The 22,459-nt window shown below is 27.1% G+C and overlaps 1 protein-coding gene across 4 annotated transcripts in view; it reads left to right on the top strand.

Annotated features, from left to right (window-relative positions):
- LOC107455449 (uncharacterized) overlaps nucleotides 1–22,459 on the top strand; it is a 63,186-nt gene that overhangs the window by 19,714 nt on the left and 21,013 nt on the right. Inside the window, exon 1 of one of the 4 annotated variants that reach the window (XM_087167601.1) lies at nucleotides 7,057–7,245. The exons of 1 other annotated variant lie outside the window; for it this stretch is intronic. The gene's annotated coding sequence lies outside the window, so the exon portion shown is untranslated. Of the gene's footprint in view, nucleotides 1–7,056; nucleotides 7,444–22,459 lie in introns of those variants that run through there. 2 more of the 4 variants (XM_087167600.1, XM_087167603.1) reach the window with 2 other exon arrangements.

Genomic DNA, 22,459 nt, shown 5'->3' with positions numbered 1-22,459 from the left:
CTTAAGGAAAATAAGGGCTGCCTGATTATTCCATTTGTTAAGTGCCTTAAGTTCCCTTACTTGGGACAAAAACCAGTTTAAAGTACTGGGATCCCCATAAAATGGGTCAATATTAAAGTGATATTCTCTTGAAGTTGGAATAACCTCACTCTGAGGGTCTGCTTGCCTAGTCCTTGGCATAATTAAAATATTCAAATACCAAAAATTAAAAAAAATGCTTAGATAAAAAATTTTAATTATCTACCCCTAAATAAATTTATGAAAAACATGAAATAAAAAAACACCATCATAAAAGTGCACACTTAAAACATAAAAAAATGGAGACATAATCTAAACTATTCAAAAATTTCCTTTTCACCAATGATGCATCTCAAATAAAAACATTTAAAATAAATATAAAATAAACATAAGTACAATGATCGAATGAAAAGAGGTGCATCATTGAGTTCTCAGCATGTCAACTGTTGCAAACGCGGCACCAAATATTATGTGGAGTGGCTAAATCAAAAAGGGGGGTGACTAACATTAAGTCAAATTAAGATTAAATAAAATTTAGATACTAATTATGTAAAGGCCGAAAAGGTATAAGTGGTTAACAGTGGAAGTGGGTGCAATTATTCAGGTAAGCGCAACAAAGGAGCATGCTGAAAAAAAAGGAAGAGAAAACAACTTATACTGTAAAATTACTCACCAGATACATATTCTAAGATGCAAAGTAACTTTTATTTCACAATTGAAGGCATTATAAAAAAAACTGGACATGTTAGCAAACATGCCAACAAAAAATAAATCGGCTTCAGCCGAATACAGAGAAAAACATACAGCAATGTTGAAAACAAAGCAACTCTGACTATATCTTCGTTATGAAGATAGGGGAGAAAACTCTCGCCAAAAAAATTAAACTTTTGGGAATAACCACTTGGTTGGCTGGAGAAGGATCAGAGGGGCAAATCACAGAGCTGCAAATATTGGCCAACTGGCGAAATTAATTGTTAAGCTCCATGCCAAACATGAAGCGGGGTTGTCTAAAGTGGTGACACACCTGGTAAAGAATTTTGTGGAATGTTCTGGAACATTCTTGGCGCCATCATAAGATCCAAAGGGGCGCTTTGCATTTGATGCAAGCCGAAACGTGGGAAAGGTGACTTGGTGCCAATTCCTTCTCCCTCCAACAATAGGGGTTTGCTGACTGGACATACATCTTGCTGTCAGCAAGTAACAAAAGGAGGAATCTTCTTTTAAAGGAAGAACATAAATGTAGAGAAAGATTACTTTCCCAAGGTTACAAAACAAATTGAGGCGTACAACTTAAATATTACATGAAATATATTGCAAAGAATTATTGAATACTGATAAATAAATAACATTAATTACAAGTGTAAAAGGAAGAAATTAAAAAAAGCATACAATTAAAAGTTTATCACAAATTTAACAGTTACAATTATTTAAGCGTTTAATACATTATTAACAAATTAACAATTAACAAATGATTATTAAATTAGATGAATGATGATGATTAAATAAATTAAGATGATTAGATAATTAAATTAGATAATTAAATTAGAATTAACAATTGATTTTACTTAATATGTAGTATACCATACTACAGAGGTACATACCTGTCAACAACTTTGTTGTTGTTGTTCATTTACGTCGCACTAGAGCTGCACAATGGGCTATTGGCGACGGTCTGGGAAGCATCCCTGAGGATGATCCGAAGACATGCCATCACAATTTTGATCCTCTGCAGAGGGGATGGCACCCCCGCTTCGGTAGCCCGACGACCTGCACGCGAAGTCGAGCACTTTACGGTAGAACAGTTTAACGAGGACCAATACCGCACACCCTCGGTCCCTACGCAGACTGATCCAAGTGGTCCCCCACCCGCACACTGACCGCAGCCAGTGATGCTTGACTTCGGTGATCTGCTGGGAACCGTGTCTTAACGATCAATCCACTGCGGGACTCTCAACAACTTTATTGAGTTGATCTGACTAAAGATCTATGAGGATAAGCAACAACACAACATACTAATTATAGAGTTATGCAGTGAGGTAGCAACAACAAATGACTAGTTAGTGAAATAGTTACACTAAGGAGTATTTTGCCAAGCAATGTGACACTTATACTTACCCAGCATCAGCACAAATCTTTAATAACAGATATTCTTGTAGGTATTTCTTTTCCTACAAATTATGGTCATAACGTGCAATTTCATCGCTTCCACGTAAGACATAAAGATACACTGGGGCTGGTGAACGACATTTTAAAGGATAGGAATTTACCTATCTTATTAGTTCATGAAAAGATATTCTTAACAATTGCTTACACTATTGAGCTATAAAACGTATTCGCCATTTTCACCACGCTCAAAAAAAATCGGGCATCCAAGCTCTTGGCGATAGAATTAGTTTGACAATCACCCATTTCAGCTGATCGCCAAAGTTTAGGGTTATAAAACGGCGGGCATTCAAGACAGTGCGAATCAGAAAATCTAATAAATTCTACTACATAAATTGACATGATTATTTAGGGTTCCGTAGAGGGAAGCCTAAATAATAATTGGGAACCGCTGTCTTAGAGTATGGCATAATAATCACTAATCCGGTTCATTTTATTTTTGACTTTTGCATTTTTATTAAATGTGTGGTAATAAGAGCTATAATTTTAAAAACCAGAATTTTCGATAAACTGCTGCATTGTGAACAGAAAAATTACCAAATGAATGATTTAAATACCATATATTTTAGTTTTGTTACCAAAATTGTTTTTTTTTCTTCTTTTTCTTTTTTGCGAAAAGCGTAATTTTTTCCCCGTGAGTTATTTTGTGTTCTAAAACTTTCGCACTATTTATTTAGACATATATACTAAAAATGGCCCTTAGCATTGAATGTCAAATTCAATCATGGAAATAAGGCTATTTTTTCACACTTTGACTTCTACACTTATTTTAAATATTAATATTACAGATAAATTATTTTTATAAAACAATGCAATTAAACTAAGTATACCAAATTCATTTAGAAATAGTATAAGGAGTAAGAAATTAATACCTTACTTTTTATTTACATAAAAAGTGTGTATAGCCAACAATTATTTTATACACTTCGATTAGATTTTGAAAAGCATCCGAAAATGTAAAAAGAAAAAAAAATTATAATGGGCTTCATAGGGCCCCAGCTCCGAATAAAACTTTAAAAAAAGGAAGAAAAAAAGTGGGATCTGGGGGCCTTTGTCATCTCGGGGCCCAAAGCTACAGCTTATTTAGCTTTTACGTAAATCCGGCCTTGCTTGGGTGAAGTAACTTTGGGATACCAAACTTATAGTTTTGAAATCAACTAAAATACATTCAATTCTAGACCATAGCAAATCTTTTTGATATCAAATATGGACAAAAATTTTAAAAATATCCCTAGAGATTTTTGATAGGAATTCTTTGTGAAAAACATTTTTAGAAGGGGAATAAAAAAAATCTGAAATCAATTCTTTAGCTATAATATATAGAAATTTCTAGCTAGAACTTATAATAGTCTAGCTATATTAAGTTCTAGTTATAACAATTATAACTCAGATTCGCTGATTATTATAAAAAGTGGGGGCTTTAATGAGATATTTAATTCTTTAGCAGAGTTATTTTATGTATTTTTATGAAATATTTTCCTTAACATTTCTTGCAACGTAAATCATTTTAACTATAAATTTTATAATAATTACTTATTTTAGTTTGTGCATTTTAATTCATCGTTTTAGTTATTCTCTAATATATTAAATGACATAAATATTAAATAATGCATGAGATAATTTTAAACTATTTTGTAATAATATATTGATGAATATTTTACTTTATTCTGAATTTAATATTTGTTTTAGTTTAATTTTTATAAAAATTATTTTGCTTACAAAGTTTACTTTAGCTACAGAACGAATAGTTCAAAATTCTCAATCATGTATAAAAAAAACTACTCTTGACGTGTACTTATTCACACTTTTTGCTTCGCTATATAGGGGCTATTTGAAGACATAAGATACATTTTTCGATCTAGTTTTTCATGCTTAATTGCATGAGATAAAATTCAAATGTATGGCATAATTGATTTTAAAGCTGTAAGAAGTTTCCTTTAAATAAATATACTTTATATAAAAAACACATTTTAAATCTTAAATATTAGCCCATTAGAATAAGCGAGAAAAAATGCATTAGGAACAATATTTATAATTAAATACGATTAGGATTAAGCAATGTAAAATGCATGAATAAGTGCTTAAAACCCTCTATTCGATTCCTGTTACATATCTCATTCTATTCAACACATAGGAGTAGCGTAAAGGGGATATATTGTTTTCTTCTTAGAAAACTGTTAGTTTATTTTAAGTATTTATGCATATACGTATGTATACGCATTCATATTTGTATATCTATACGCATGTATACACATGAATGGATACGTAATATGTTTACGTACGTAATATGTATACGTATGTATATTTATATATAAATGTGTTTATAAAACTAAAAGTAGACAGACAGTTTTCTGGAAACAAAAAGTGTGTAAAAATTTCTAAAAAAAAAAGGTCAAAAAATAATGCCCTTTTACAATTAATATTTTCGGAGATATTCGGATAGTAGTTCCTTCTCAATGTAAATATTTTTTAACGAACTATTTTTCAAAATAATTTAAAATCAAAGATCAGGAACAGATAAATTCTTAAAAAGAAAAAGAGAAACGAATGACACCAACCGTTAGCAAAAGTTCTAATTAAATACCACTACATAAACTGAAACGTAATTTTTATTTTTCAGGCAGACACTGCAATTGTCTATCTATCGACTTTGATCATTTATGTTTTGACGTATAATGCGGTTTTCTGAATTTTGTGTTATGCAATATTTTATTTAATTATGAGCATACGATTATTTTAAGAAATTTCTTATTTAAAAATTTGTATGGTATTTAATTTTTAAATATTTTACAATTTATACAAGCAGAAATTCGAATTTGAACCATTCGAATTCGTGACTGCAAAAATTCATGATTTTACAGCTAATATTTTCACGTTTTAAAGTAAATAAAAAAATTAATTTAGGGTTAAAATAACTCTTATAAAACTTATTTCCGCATCAATAACACATCCAGAATATTCCTGATATATTTCACTAAAATGGGCAAATTTTCCTATTATACTATACCATAGTTTATTGCTTTTTGACGTGAAGAAGAGTTAGATATTCCTCTATGGGCAGTCGCGCCACTGAGTTCAGTTTTTAGTACATCGGGTAACATATTACATATCATGTGAACAAAACAAAAAAAAAAAAATCAGAGAGCAATATTATTTTTTACCAGATAGCGGCCTAACTATTAGACGGTTTCTTATATACAGTCAAACCCCGCTATAGTGAACCGTCTGCGGACTCAGTAATGTGTCCACTATAACCGATGGTTCACTATATCCAAATTTTTTGAAGAATATTTTTTGTATAAGACAGTTGAATGATTAAATCTGGCTTTGCAATTTTGTATAAGTTATTTAAAAAAATTATTAACTAATTAACAGATAATAAAGCAAAAATTGATGGAAAAAGTAATTACGTCGCTAAATATTAGTTTTATTTTCACTTTTTATGGAAAAAAATTTGTGATTTTTGATTGAACACAATTTGATTTTAAGTTGAGTTCATCAATTTTCTTATCTACAATGTGCAAAGAATGCAAGATTTTTACATTTTGAACAAGATTTCGAACCATCTTAACAAAGCATCTTCTACGTTTTCTCTTTCAGCTCCACGCAGTTTTTTCGATGAAACCATGTTTTTGTCGTATGCCGCAAGAATTGCACTTCGATTAGTAACTGTAGATTTTGACAAGGAAAATTCCTTACACAGTGTCGATTGATTGGTTCCATCATCAATATGCTTTACAATTTTAACTTCGTCGTCTATCGAAAACGCTTTTCTCTTAAGAGAATTTGCCATTTTCACTGCTTTTGAAATAAAAATCTTGTCTCAAATAGATAATGTAAGAATATGAAGAGAGCAGCTGTAGAATGAGTTAAATTGTTCCCCTTTTTGATTGTCAAGGGGTGATTTGTAAAGAATATGGTTTGAACAGATAAGAAAATTCCAAAAATTCAGCAGGTGGCCAAGTTAACTAGTTGTAGAGCAAGCTTGGGGAAAAGAGAGAAAGCGAGGCTTGTCAGGGAGGGGGGGAGTATAAGATAAATGATCTGTTTGACATTTATTACAGTATAGTTAAAAGTGATAAGCATAAAGGAGAGTAATATGACACATTTTATAGGAATGCATTCATTTTCAGTCCCAACACCTACAAGTTTAAAGATGGAGGACTGAAAAAGATATTTAAAGAAATGAAATTTGAGTCCACTATAACCGAGTTTCTAAGTTCTAAGCTGTTCACTATAAGCGTTAAAAATAACATTATTTAAATAGGAATACGGACGGGACCGCTAAAAAAGTTCACTACATCCGAGTGTTCACTATATCCCAGGTTCACTATAGCGGGGTTCGACTGTATTTAAAAAGTAAAAAAACCATGTTTCTATTAGTAATTAAAATGTCAGAAAAAATATATAAGAAGGGACGTCGCTCTTTCTGTTAAACTGTGTGCATCTTTGACTACCAATGAAAAATCATAACTTAGAAAGTGTATTTAATAAACCAACAAATAACATATTTATAACAAGATAACATGCTAGCAATTAAGTAACAAAAGATTAGCTATAAACATCTACAAGTAAAGTCTTTATATACTCTCTGGATTTGTGAGGCAGCGCCGCTGTTCGACTGTCGTCATTGATTTGTTACATGAAGTATCTAATTGCCAGATATAAATTTGCTCATGTTATATCGGCAGGTCATATATTCCACTAGTTTCCAAACCTCACAGACTTAAAATAATATGTGGTAATCAAGAACAAACTTTTTATATTATATTAGTAATGGAGTGAGGGAATATTTTTGCCTGGAGAGGATAATTAACTTCTACATTCTAGAGAAACTTCTCCCCCTCTGACGTATGCAAGCGTTGAACACCAGTTACAACTAAAGCATGACGTAGCATCGTGTTAGACCAATCAACAATTTGTAGTAGGCCGCCTGCGCTATCGCGCGCATGGAAGATTCCCCTTTCCCCTCTTTTTCTTAGCAGTCGGAAGCGAGAGCTGTACGTGATCACGCAGTTGGTCGTGAGGGGTGGATCCACCGGCGATTTCAGGGGCCGCCAAAATGTAAATTGCTTTAATTTATTTTTTTTAAATTCTTCCTCAATAATTGCCTAGGTAATTCAAAATTTTAATGAATAATAATGTTTTTCTAAATTTGATCTAACAAGTAATGGAAAACGCGATAATTAATTAGTTTGTTTTCCTCCACGTGCACATTTTTTCCCCACTTGCGCATATTTTTTTTAATTCTCTCCACTCCAGGTATTATTAAATTATTTTTGCCTTATATATCTTTTGTATAATTATATGTATCTTAATAATTTATCTACTGATTTTACTTTGAAAAAGTAAATGATTAATGTAACGAAAGTCATATAAAGAAGTAGTGCTGAAAATCAACTCGGGAAGTAGTATATGGGGGGGGCTACAGGACACTTTTGCCCTTTCCATATACTACTATTGATTTCCTATTTTTATATTAAAAAAAATTAAAATAGGTCTATATTTTACATTTTTTATGAAATATTTAACAAAATCAGCATATTTAAAAATTCTTATTTTTATATTAATAATTTTTATTTTATTAAAACCTTATTGAAAATATCGTTTTTTATTTTACATGTAATTCATAATCGTAATATTTATTTTTACCTTTAAAATCAAAAATATATTTTCCACTATTAATTTTTCTTATAGCTTTATCAGATAATTCACCATGACATTTCGAGAGATAAAAATCTTTCTCATCATTGTCTACTTCTAATCTAGCTATAATAGAGTCACCGTATTTTGTATTTATTTTTCTCAATGATATTAAATTATATTTACCTATCTCGAGTTCATTTAATTTGTATGTTTCAGGAAATCGTTTGAGGTCATTAAATTCTTCCATTTATTTAAGAACATTTTTTGTAATATAATTTCTGTAATACATACACTTGTATAACGAACATCCAGGTCCTAAAATTTTAGTACATTTAGGTACATCAATGTCAATAGATGGTATATTCAATTCATCTAATATCTCTTTTTCTAAAATACCTCCTTTATAAGCAAATGTACCACCATATAGTTGATATAGGTTATTTATATAATTTTTTACATCTTGATGATTTATCCATAAACTATTCTTATTTCTATTAAATCTTAATCCGTGTACTTCTGAAGTACATTTACGTACAATCTTCAATTCTTGATCATTCAATTCACAATTAGGTGTAAATACGCCAATATATTCACCGATTGGTAAATTTAAATGAACCCATCCTATCTCTCTTAAAATCTTACGACTGGGAAAAATAAATCCCTGAATGTTTAGGATGACTGTAATCTTATCCATTTATTAAGAAACATTTTTTTAAAAGCCAAAAGGTACAGTATCATAATTATCTAAAAGTCTACGTTTATCGTATCCAAAGGTATAACGTTTATTTGTTTTAATACTTGAAATATTTCTATCTTTTTCGATTTTAAACTGATTGATTTCTACATCCAAATAATCTGTTTCACCTGTTATTATTTTAGCCCTATTATCAAAGTCTAATATGGTTTCACTCTGATAAGACATTTTAAATCCTTTTACTTTTCCATATACAGATTTATCATTTAATTTATACCCATAATCTTTAGAGGCTCCAGCTATCCAAGATGTAATATATTTATCATTTCCCAATTCATCAGTCCATTCTCCTAACATGCATCCCGTTTCAATTTTATTGGTTCCGTCGTCTATATATACTACACTATCTGTATCATAATAAAGTACTTTATCTCCTAATTTATCTAACATTTCATATAATCTAATTCTGGCAGAACTAGTTGTAAAAGCAGCTATATATATATTAGTATTAAAGTTATTTTTTTCAAATATATCTTTCATTTTATAACTCATTTCCACACAATCGTCATTCAAAAAATTCATATTCAAATCTTTAATAGTATCATTTAGAATAATTCTATAAAAATCTTCAATTTCCATCACATATTCAGTTTGTTTCATGTTATTTCTCTGACCAAATTTACCCCATAAAGAATTTAAACATATTTTAGCTATGAATCTCAAACCTGGATTTTCTTCAATTTTATCTAATTCTATATCTAATTTTTCTTTAACTATTTGTCTGTATTCTTCTTCATTTTTGAAATTGTTTTTCCATTTATCGCATGTTTCTAGTTTAATCTTTAAAAACGTTTTAACATATTCTTTAAACAATTCATTTGTTTTATTTTCAAAATGCCAAACCTCATATATATTCAATATTTTATATCCTTTTTTAACAGCTAATCTGATCTCATCGGTAGTCCACGTTCCTATTAGACATCTTTCGTTATCAGTGTGTTTACACTCAGAATTTCTTATCTCATAACACTGCTTACATTTTTTCTTTTCTAAAGTGGTTTTGAAATGATTACATTTTATTGTTTCAGAACAAGTTCTACATAATGAAAATATTAATTTTTCTTCTTTATAAGGTAATACTGGATGATATAATTTTCTAGGTGGAAGTACTTTACATTTTATTAATCCATACCAATTTTCATCGTATTTTTTAGGATTAAATATTTTGATTGGATGACCTTCTGGATAGTTATCAAAATAATTTACAGTAGGATATAAAGAACATACGTCAATATATCTACCTTTTTCATTACTTTTCATTTCATATTTTAATTTGGTAGGTTCACATCTTCCACCATAAAAAGCATCTCTAGGATTTAAAGGTTCTATAAAATCTCTCTTCCATTCTTTTTTCATGTAATTTTTCATATCCTTATTATTATCAAAATCACACTCCCAGATATTTACCAATTCATAACCTGCTTCAATTATATTTTTATTGATCTTCTTAGTTTGTTTATATAAATCTTCCATGAGCAATTGATTAACTGTGTTTACTTTTGTTCTAGTGAAACATTTGGTACATCCATGCCAGAAACATCCATTAAATTGAAATACTGTATTTTTATAAAATCCATCTACCTTATAACATTTTTCACCTAATTGTAATTTTTTCTCTCCTCCATTCAAAGCATGGCGTATATTAATATTTTCCTTTTTTGATATGTAATCTAACCAAGCTATTGATTTTTTACTGTACTGATCTTTTTGAATGACAATTTCGTCAATAGCTATTGTGTTTTCTTTCAAGAATTTATCTCTGTAAATGGCCATACATAGACCAGCTAAAGTTACATATTTAAACGGATCTATATTCACAGTTACTAAGAATAATCTTCTTAATTCTAAACAACCTTTTCTTAAAATATCTACATCAGATCTACAGTATTTTATAAATTCCTTTTGGAAATCAAAAGTTTCATGTTTAATGGAATCATACCATTTATCAAATTTTTTCCTGTCTTCATCAACCATATAATTATATCCATAGTAATATTTATCTGGATATTTACCAATATAATTTTGATTCTTTTGTTTGTTGAATAAATGAGGAAAATAACCCTTGGCCAGTTCATTTAAATTGAATGTTTTTGGAAATTTCTTGAGTGCACACATTGTAAAATTAATAGAATCAATAAATCTTATATAGTAACCATAAGCATTCATATATGTTAGTTTATTTCCTTGGTAAATTGTAAATACTTTAATATGCTTTTTGAAACAATATTTAGCTAAAAATTGAAAATCAAATCCTTTTCCATAATGAGCTATAACTGTATATCCTTCGTGTTCCTCGCAAAATAACCATTCACAAAAATCGTTTTCATTTTTAAATTCTGTTTCATTTCCATCAAAATCATGACATATAACTAGATTCACTTCATGAATTCCTGTATCTTGCTTGGTTTCAACATCAAAAAATAAGTATTTTCCTGTTTTACATTTCTTACACCAATCTAATTTATTACATTTATTTTTTACACAATTATCTTCACATACACCTCCTTTACTGTTTTCATATTTCATGAAACACTCATGACCTTTCATAACCCATTTCCAACAATTATTACAACGATATTCACCACATATATGTTCTTCTGTTTTCCTTTCATTTCTATTAATATTTCTTTTACATTTTAGACATTTCCATAGTAATTTGCAAACAGTAAAACCTTCTGAATTTTTCTTGTTATGATTATCAAAACAATTTTCTCCTAAGAATTTCCGATTACATTTTTTACAAAATATTTCCTCTCCTTCACAATTAGATTCTTCAACAAAACACCTATCACATTTTAAAGGGCATTTATGTTGATTTGAACGTTTATAACCCACTTTACAATAATTACAATAATTATTCTTACCTAAAAATCCTGTCATTGATGTAATGACATCGAAATGATTTCTATTCTTATATATAAAAATACATGTTGATTTATAATCACCATTATATATAATTTCATTACCATTTTCTCTACAAACTATATTGATCTGAATGTCTAAACATTTTTCAAATATTTTAACTTCTTCTAAACTACACACTTCTAAAGGAATTTTACATACATCATGTAATTTTATAGCTAATGTTTTTTGTAAAACACGACCTTTTTTAATATAAATTATTTCATTACTTGATAATTTTTCAGTACATAATTTATCACTTAACAGTTCAGGATTTTGGATAGCTAAAGCTGTTACAATTGATCTAGCCAAACATATATTATCATCATTTTTTATTTGACAAATACTTTTCTTTTTTGCTGGATCTGTTTCATAATACATTTTTAAAGCCTTGTGTCTACCACCATGAGGTAATTCGATGACATTAAAATCAAATATACACTCTGTTATATCGAGTTCTTTATATTCAATTTGGTTAGATAATTTATCAATGTATTCATTAAAAGCAGTTTTAGTAGACATCATTTTATCATGAAAAGGTACATTTAATTTAGGATTATGTATAATTACATCTACTTTTCCTGTAATATTTCCAATAGCCCTTTTAAATATATTTCTTAAAATATTATAATATTGTTCAGGTAAAATTTTAGATCCTACCACTCTATATTGTTTTCTATAAACTTTATATTTTTCAATATATTGACCTCTGAATTCAATAATTTTATAATCTGTTTTAAAGAAATTTTTAAGATTTACCTCTACTTTTACCTTATCTTTTATTTTTTGAGGCCTATACAAAGCATTTAAATTAGTTTCAGTTAAAATATTTTTTTCTACTTTTGGTATAAATTGACCATCTTTATATTTTAAATTATAAGAATCAAAAACTTTTTTTAATTCATTTCTATACTTAGGATATTTATTAAATAGTTTAGTTTTGTTTTCCATATAATAAGAAACATCCAATCCTAAATAATCTGATAAAACAGATTTATAATTTCCTGTACTTTTGATATAAGAAACTACTGATTCAATAATATTTGATTTTAATCTCTTATCAGTCAGGACAGGAATTTTAAGTTTAGTTATCAATTCTCTTAGTTTTTTAATACTGAAAGTTGAGAGTACATTACTCAAGTGTTTGAACTCCTTTGTCATGTTACTCATTTATAAGGAAGAAAATTTATAAATACTTTTATAAAAAGGAGTTCATACGTTTTATATGAAAATTACTTCTAAAATGTCTTTGTTTATGTGAATAAGTATAATTTTTGCCACAATCGCATTCATAATATATATATTTTCTTTTAAGATCACAATCTATACATCTTTTAAATAAATATTTTTTATATTTGTAAAATTCGTCAGCTGATTTCAAAGTCTTACAATCGCAACAAAATTTATCTTCCATTTATTAAATGGAGTTTTTATAAATACTTTTCTGTCTCTTTAAGAAACGAATTCCAAATTTCATCATAAATGTTTTGTTTTTTAGGACTACCTAACTTAATATTGTTAGAAATATTATAATATTCACATATCTTTTTCATAAAATATTTATAATTTAAACTCTTTTTAAAATACATATAATCTAAAAATTTTAAAAACATTTCATCTGTTTCAACTGTAAAAACCAAGTTCAATTTTCTTTTTAACTTTTTAAAAAAACAAATTCTCGAATTGTATCTCTGTTTTAAATATTGGTCAAAGTCTTTCGTATCATAATAATATTTTTCTTCTTCCTTATCAAATGTAATTTTTAAATTTGAATGGCCATTCCTTTTAATCTGATTAAATATTTCGAAATAATGACCTTCCATTTATTTACATAATAATAATTAAAACACTTTCCTCTCTGACCTTATCAGCGGGAGGAAAATCGAAGAAACTTTTTTCATGCCACTTTGCGATAAAAATTGACCGCTTCGTGGGATTCTAACCGGAGAGTGGTATAATTTTTTTATCTGATAATAATCTTCTTTATAAGCTCTTTAGTTACGAAAAAAATGGCAGGTCAAAGTTGTGCAGGATATTCTTACTGAAACTACTGGTTCTTCTTTAAAAGATATTTACTGATAAAATTTTACATTAATAATTGAAAAAATAACATATGAAATTAGAGATTATAAATGGATATAGATAATAAAATTAATTTAAAAATGTTTCGTAATAAAATGACTTCTTTAAGAGATGAGTAAATTAAAGATAGTTATTATTATGGATTGTTTGGAGATTTTAAATTAATAATAAAAAGTGGTTAGAAAATAAAGAAGAGTTAATTTTATATTCATTATTTTATGAAATTAAAGGTAGAAGAATTAAAATATAATGGGATTTCTAAGGATTTAATTACAATGTTGGATTTCACCTGAATTTTCTAAAAAAGTAAACGATGTTGTAATTAATTATTATGCTAATAAATTTAATGATAATGATAAACTTCAAAAGAAATTAGATATAATAAAAATTAAAATGAATGACTTAAAAATAAAAAATGAAAAACAATGTTTACAATAATAGAAAAGAATAAAAATGATTCTGATTACCATTATTATGTTATTAGAGGTTTATATAATAAAACTATACGAGATTTAAAATTTAGATAAAAATAGCTCATGAAATTCAATATAATCCGAATGCTATTAATTTATTTAACAGAATAAAAGAAAATATTATACTAAATTTAATCATTTAAAATTAAAAGATTATGATATGGAGAGATTTAAAAATGATTCCTAAATTAGAATAATTTTTTTCATCTATCCAACTATTAAATTCTTCAGGGTAACCAACCCATTTCACTAATAATTTATTTCCTTTCTTTCTTATTATTTTTTCAATCTTATATGTTTCATTTTTCTTATTATATTTTACTAATTCTTTTTCATAATAAGTTCCTTTAATTTCTTCACCATTTAAGTCTTTCACTCTATAAGTTATAGGATCTGTTTTCAATACTTCAGATATGATAAAAATTTCTTCTGTAAATGTAGGATGATAACCTCTGGTAAATGTTTCTTTATATTTTGAAATTCTAACTTTATCGCCTATTTTAAACTTTGGTTTCTTTATTTCTTTTTTAGAAAATAAATTATTGTATACGATACTTTCATTTTCTGTCCGACTGGCTTGTGAGGGTGTCATTTTAATAGATCGATGATAAGAATTATTATAATTATAAACTAATTTATCTAGTACTTCTAAGTATTTATTTGTATTATTTGCTGCCATATATTTTCTTATTTTTCCATTAATTGTTTGATTAAATCTTTCAACAATAGAACATTTTATTTCAACATTTTCAGTAGTAAACCAATGAATATTATTATCTTTGAATAATTTTTGAGTATCTTTATTTATAAATTCCGTACCTTTATCCGTTTGTAGTTTCTCTGGAATTCGTTCTTTAAATATTAACTTGAAAGCATTTGATACTTCTTCGCCTGTTTTTCTTTTTATTGGAATAGCCCAAGTATATTTACTAAACATATCAATAACTGTTAAAATATAATTAACTCCACTATTATATTTACTAAATGGTTTTATAAATAATAAATCGGCTTGCCATTGATCATCAATATGTGAAACGTAACATCTCCTTCTTCTAAATTTACGAATAATTGGTTTATATCTAGTATAAACATCTTGTTCATGTAAAAAATCTGTAATTTGTTTTTGAGATAAACCTGTTTTTCTTTTTAATTCATTGATACCACAATAACCTTTTTCGGGATCATAATAAACTGTTTTTATGACCCCGTTTTCTTTAAAAAAGTACTTTTTTTAGATCCACAAACTTCACATATACCTTTCCTCGTCAATCTTCCATTTTTAGAAGTTTCTTCATAAACATCTTTAGTATTAGTAAAATTTTTACATTTTAAACAATAAATCATACCCATACCAAATGTTCTTTTGGCTTTGATAATAGGTTTAACAATTCCTCTTTCTATTCTTTCCCTGATTGTAGGATTTGGAATTGTATTTAACTCTTCTATCATATTTTTATCACATACATCATTTCTAGTTTTAGTATCTTTATTTTTAAGGTAACAAACATCATGTTTATATGCTATTTCATCTACTCTGTTAATGGGCTTACTCCATTCTTTATATGTTAAATCATCGTTTAATCTTTTCTTTCCATGTAATAATTGTGTTCCAGGTCCTGTAAATTGATGTCCTGGTAAATGCATTTCAAAGGGTAAATTATTAATTGTTGAATTGATAAAGCCAGATCCTTTTTGACCACATTCTTTACAACAAAATTTGAACTTTCCGTCTTTACTTAATTTTCCAACTTTGAATATATTACTTTTACACGTCATTTATAGGCAATAAAAAATTATATGTATTTATAGCCATTCAATTGAGTTTTTTTAACGTATTTCTCTAAAGGAAAATATTTCAAACTTTGAATAAAATCAGCCTCTTTTTTATGAATTTCTTCTTCAGTTAATGTATTAGCTTTAAACAAATTCAGTAGTTGTTTATAAAATTTGTAAGTATATTTATATTCTTCTTTTCTTTCGGATATATTTAAAGATCTGTCAACCACTTCAATAACACCAGCTCCTAAACTCAAAGCTGATAAAGGGATTAAAATAAAACCAGATAAGCCAGATGCGCTAAATAAAAACTTACTCATAGATAGTGCGATACTAATCTTTTGATAGTAATTATAACTTTTTCTGTGAATAAAAATTCTTTTCTCTAAATATTCTTCCATTTATATATACATAAATTCTTTATTTCGGTACCTCATATTAGGATTGACTAAATCTAAAACTAAAAAATCATATGGTTTTTTGATACAGTTCTTATACATTTTATTAAATTCTTCTTTTGTTAATTGACCATCTATTTCTCGTATTATTTGTTTAATTTCTTTTTGTTTCATATCGAAAAATATAAAATAATTGCTGTTACTTCTGATGGTTATAGGTATTTTATAATAGTACTGACTTATATAGATAAGGGATGTATTTTTCTTTCTTCCTCGTATAAAAAATTCTTCTATAGATTGTTGATCTTTTTCACATATACAATCATCAAATACAACTAAATTCATATAGGAAGGATCCAAGTCATCTACGGTAATAAAATCATCTAGTTTGGAAGAAAACAAAACTTGATCTTTTTTAAATTTTTTATATTCTTTCAAAACTTCTTTTTTATTCTTTAAGCCTTTACATTTTTGAATATCTTCTAATTCTACATCTGTAAATTGAATGTATTTTTCTTGTAATTTTACATACTTAGATTCAAATATGTCTTTAGTACACATGTAAAGTCTATCAAAGTGTAAATAGTCATAAATTAAATTGATTAATAAGTTTGATTTTCCACTGTTGGAAGAACCATTTATGATTAATCTAAAGGGATGTATAGGCAATAGAGGATGTTGATTTGGATCTTTAAATTCATCTGGTTCATTATAGTCTTTAATTACAATTTTAGAATACATTTATTAATTAAAAAATAATCTACTACGAGTAAAAAATAATCTACTACGAGTAAAAACTATTATTAAAATAAAAATATTTTTTTTAAATAATTTATTCTTTTAATGGTTCATATAGCGGTACTCGTGTATTATGACAAATTTCCGCAAGAAGTATACAAACTATCTTTTCTTTGTTTGAATTATAAAATTCTTCTGGTAATATATTACTTTTATTTTTTATTAAAAGACAGAAATCTATTTTAGAAACAAATTCTATTACAAAGTCTTTATCAATATCTTGATATTGTATAATATAATCCCAATTTACATAATCTTGAAATTTTCTTATAAGGTTCATTGATAATTTTTGATATCTAGATACAACATTCATATTTAAACGGTCAGAATAATTTTCTATAAATCTTAAATCCAATTTTTGGAATCTTGATATTTCATACCAAGTCACTTTATCTAAATGTCTCTCAATAAAACGGATAGATAAGGTTTGGTATCTACATATTTTTTCCCAATCTACATCAGAGGCATGTTTTTCAATAAAAGGTTCATTGAGTTTTTGATATTGAGAAATAATATACCAATCATTTGGCTGTACATATCGTTCGATTAAAACTTCAGATAATTCAGAAAATTGAAACACATATTCCCATCTTAAATAATCTGCTAAACTTATAATTACATCTTCTGAAAGTTTCTTTCTAGAAAAGTCGTTCCAATTAATTTCATTGGCCATTTATTAAGAAGAAAAATTTATCTTTTCAATATGTAAATAAGGCTTTAATTTACAGCCTCCTCCTGTTAGCACTGATAATGTTAAAACTTCATTTAACTTTCCATACGCAAACATAGTTATTGCATCTTCATTAACATTTATCTCTTTATCAAGAAGTACTTCTTTCACTTTTTCTAAACGTATTTTTGGCTTTTCATTCATTTTGTCACAGGCTAAAAAAATTGTAATTTTCATATACATGTTTTGTGATAATTTTAAGTTTGAATCTAAAAGTTTTGAAGTAGTTTCGTTGAATTCAAAAGTCTTGTAACCCACACCTGTAAACTGAACAAGTCTATCTGTGGTAGCGCAAAAAGTTTTATTATCAACGTAATATTTATTAGCAACGTCAGTATCATTTATGGGCCATTTAACACTCGATATTCTTTCGTTGTGAGCATAATAACTTCTATTAATTTTATCCCACAGTATACAATAATAATCAAGATGTTTTTTGGTAACCACATCGCCTTCTTTTTCAGGTTCTTTTACATTTGATATGATTTTATTTTTAGCATCAAAATTATTTTCATCATGTATTAAACTTTTGTCATCGACATATTTTTTAGTTGAAGCATCATTGTCCTCTAGAGGAGTAGCTATATTTCTAATACATTTATTTTTAGCATTAAAATAACCGTTATTACGAATCAAACACTTATTTTTTAAATCATCTACATATTTTTTAGTTGAAGAATCATTATCTTCCTGAGGATGTAAAACATTTTTTAATAGTTTACTTTCCATATCATAATTACCATCATTCGTTAATTTAAATCCTACACCTGGTGGTCCTAAAGGTCCTTCTTTTATTTCATCGTCGTAAAGTGGATAATAAGCAGCCATTTATTAAAATAGAAAAAATCCTTTATGTTTTCAGAGTTTTAATCATTTTTATATCCTGAGTTGACATATTCAAGGAGCATTTGTTTCTTTCTTTCAAAATAAAGTAAAAAACATAATTTTTAGTAGTATTATTTCTCAATCTCCAATTGAATTCAATCATTAAATTACTCAAGTTCGTATAATTTTCATGGTTTGCCAAGTTGAAACAAATTATAGGATACTTACTGAAATTTGAATAGTTTATCATACAACCAGTTTCAGAATTTATATTATTCATTCCTGATTCTAAAAGAGCATAATATAATCGATTATAATCATTTTTATTAAAGTCCATCATATAACTTACTGTAGGAACTTTAATGTTATTAATCATTAACCAACATTCTATCATATCCAAGTGATCAAACATCATATTATTTTGATTCATGTTTTCATTTCTTTCATCATATTGAGGAATGACATATAAACTCAAAACTTCATCAGATGTAGCAGGAATAGAATAAGACCCACTGGAATTTTTATAAAATACATTTGATTTGATAATGTTATAATGATCCCAATTTATTTCTATAGGAGTATTTGATAATTTTAATTCATTGAATTTTACAGATGCTGAATTTTTAAATCTAACATAAGGTAACCAAAGTGATAAATCTTCAACAAGAACCTTAAAATCTGGATTTTGAATATCTGTATACAACATATTTTTACTATCATTTCTCTGAATTTCTATTTTAACTTGGAAACCTGTCATTACTTTTTTATATTCGTTAAAGAAATCAAATATATACTTTAAAGGAATCCATATTTTTACTGTTTGACTATTTTTAGTAAATTTACATCTTTTTGAAAATCCTTCATTAAAACTTTCATTTAGTTTAAGGTTTTTAAAAAAATCAGTTATTTTGGTAGTATCTATCAGATTTCCATTATATTTGAAATTGTTTCTATCTACAGAATCATTTGTATCTACATAAAAGAACATGTTAGTAGCTTCCGATGTTGAATAATCAGGGGTGAAGTGTATCATCCCTAATACTTGATTCATAATGGCTTTATAATTTATAGTGGATTCAACTTCAGTATTTCCTATAGTCAACCTGTTTGAATTTATGAGACCTCCTCCATTCACTAGAGTAACATTTTCATTACTTATTACACCTCCATCTCCTTTTACAATTTTTAATTCTTGTTGCAGATATCCTGCAGAATATAAAATATTAGCATTTGTATCATTGATAAAGAAATTATATGTAGCATTTTCATGAATATTATTTCTATTTTCACTTTTTAATTCTCTATATTCAAAACTTTCAATGTCGTTATTATAATAATAACTAGTGTCTTTCAAATCGTAAATTTTATCCATTTATTTAGGAATAAAAAATTTTAATCCAGTACCATGTTTTTTATTTTTAGAAAATATTTCATTCAATTTTTCTCTCACAAATTCCTTAGATTTATCTTCTACAATAGGACTTATAAAGTCTGAAAAGAAGCCTCTTCCTTGTATTTTTTTACTCTTTCTGTACAATCTTTGTTTATTCATTTATTTAGCAATAAATTTGTACTGTACTTCTTGTTTATTCAAATCAATTAGTTCACCTCTATGATTTGTAATTCTCATTCTAATTCGATTAATAGAATCAGATTTAACCGGAAAAAATATTAGTTTATCAAATTCTTTAGTATATAAACTTCCAGGAGGATTTGATGATGTAAAAGAATAAATAACTTGAGATTGAAACTGATTTATATAAGCACCATCCACTATATCACAGTGAATATAAATATTATCATTACCATTAGCTATATCAGCAATAAATTTACCTTCTTGCTCTTCCTCTTCATATATTTTGGGTTCGAATCCTAAAATTTTGTACAATTCACTTTTAGATAAATCAATTTTATAATTCTTCTCGAGTTTAATACTAAACCTTTGTCTTTCTTCTATTATTCCAAATAATATAGGTGAATCATTTCCAAAATATTTTACCATATAACGATTCAAACCTCTTATATTGTAATGACCATGAGGAATAATGAAATCTGTCCATTTGACTCCATCAAAATATGAAAATTTATTGTTTTTCTCCGTAATATTATTCCATGAAATATACATTGAAAAAGACTGAAGAGCTATTTCTGTAAAATGAAAAGGTCTCGAATACTCAATGGTGAAATCTTCAGATTTATCTACGCTTTTCGAATCTAATATAATATACTTCATTTATAAAGAACAATTTTTTCATTTAATTTACTAGGTTCTTGAGTAAATGAATATAAAACTTCAATAGGAGATTTATTTTTATTTCTTTCAGTTATATATTTCATACAATAGAAACCACATCTTACAGAACTCGGACTTTGTAAAAAACTATCGTTATATCTAATTTCTTTTCCAGAAGTATTTAAATAACTTAGTATGTTTTGAGGAAGAAAATCATTTTTTATTATTCTATTGTTATATTTATATTCTCCAAAAGGATCAAAATATTCAACAAAATTATATTTTGGATCATTATAATAACAAACCCAATGAGTTCCAGGACCTGTAGATACATCTAAATTTATAATTCCGTTTTCAAATTTTCTTATCTTTTTAGGTAACATATCTATAGTAAATATACCTCTAAATCCTTTTTCATTTTTCATATTGTTTTCAATCATTTTGTTGGATATTCCCATGGCTGATAGACTCCCTCTCCACAAGTTTTTTTTTTTTTACCTGATCCAGAAATTTTGTCCAATACTTTTTTAGTACCCCAACCAGCTGCTCCACTAGCTGCTCCTAATGCTAAAGTAGAAAGTAAAGGTACTAAAAATGGTAAAAACCCTCCATTCTTTTTCAGTTGAGTCTTTGATATTTTAATTCTTTTACCTTTATCAATTTGGTTAATTTGTGTAGCTGTTAAATGTAAATCAAAATTGGGTGTTTTACTTTTATCTATTTGTAAACTAAGTTCTTCACCATTTTTATAAGCTGATTTCAATTTAGAAATCTGACTGTCACTCAAGTATACTTTTTTTACAATATAATTACTCATTTATATACTAAGAAATTTTCCATAGTATTCCTTTACCTGATCGTTTGTCATAGTTCCCTCTCTTAAAAGTAAATCCAACAAATCTACAGTTTTATTATACAATTTTTTACTTTTAGAACCTTTACAAATTTTATCTGTCAGATCAACTAAGATATTCAGTTTATCTTCTAAACCTTTTCCTGTGTAATGTCTACCTTGTTTAATAGCTGATAAAGCTTCTAAATATCTTTTCATCATATTCATTTTATAATCAGCATTATCAATCCTTTTCTGATACTCATCTTTGTTGTTTGTTAAATTTCTATTTTTGGTTTCATTTCCTTTTTCTCTTTTAAATTGATCTCTTTTTGCTTTTGCCCTTTTAATAACTTCTTCAATATCTTCATCAGTTTTATTCCACATTATTGAAGGTAATTCAAATTCTAATTCGTCTAATAATTCTTTATCTAAATTTTTGTCTATATCTATTTTTAAAAACATACTTCCTACATCTTCAGTATAATCTTCCTCTGACTGATTCTCTATCTGAGGTAAAGATCTATAGGTCTCATTCATAGTGAAAGATAAATTATCAACAGCATCTTTTATACCTATCAAGTTTTGTTGTCTAGAAGTTTCTAGTTTTTCCATTTGATGAAGTACAGGTTCGTGAAAATCGGCCAATGATTTTTGTATTCCTATATCTTCTTCTAATTTTATTTCATTATTTTTCCTAATTTCTGATTGTAGTTTAACTAATCTTAGATCATTTTTTAATTGCTCTAACAACTTTTTATTTCTCTCTTTTTCAATACTTTCCATTTATAGGTAGTAAAATGTTCTTAAATAAATGGATAAGATTACAG

Source organism: Parasteatoda tepidariorum, chromosome 7 (assembly GCF_982258835.1).
Source record: "Parasteatoda tepidariorum strain Cologne lab strain chromosome 7, Ptep-v5.0, whole genome shotgun sequence".
Lineage (NCBI taxonomy): Eukaryota > Metazoa > Arthropoda > Arachnida > Araneae > Theridiidae > Parasteatoda > Parasteatoda tepidariorum.
The sequence above is the reverse complement of the archived record's forward strand: the minus strand, read 5'-3'. Positions and strand labels throughout refer to the sequence as shown.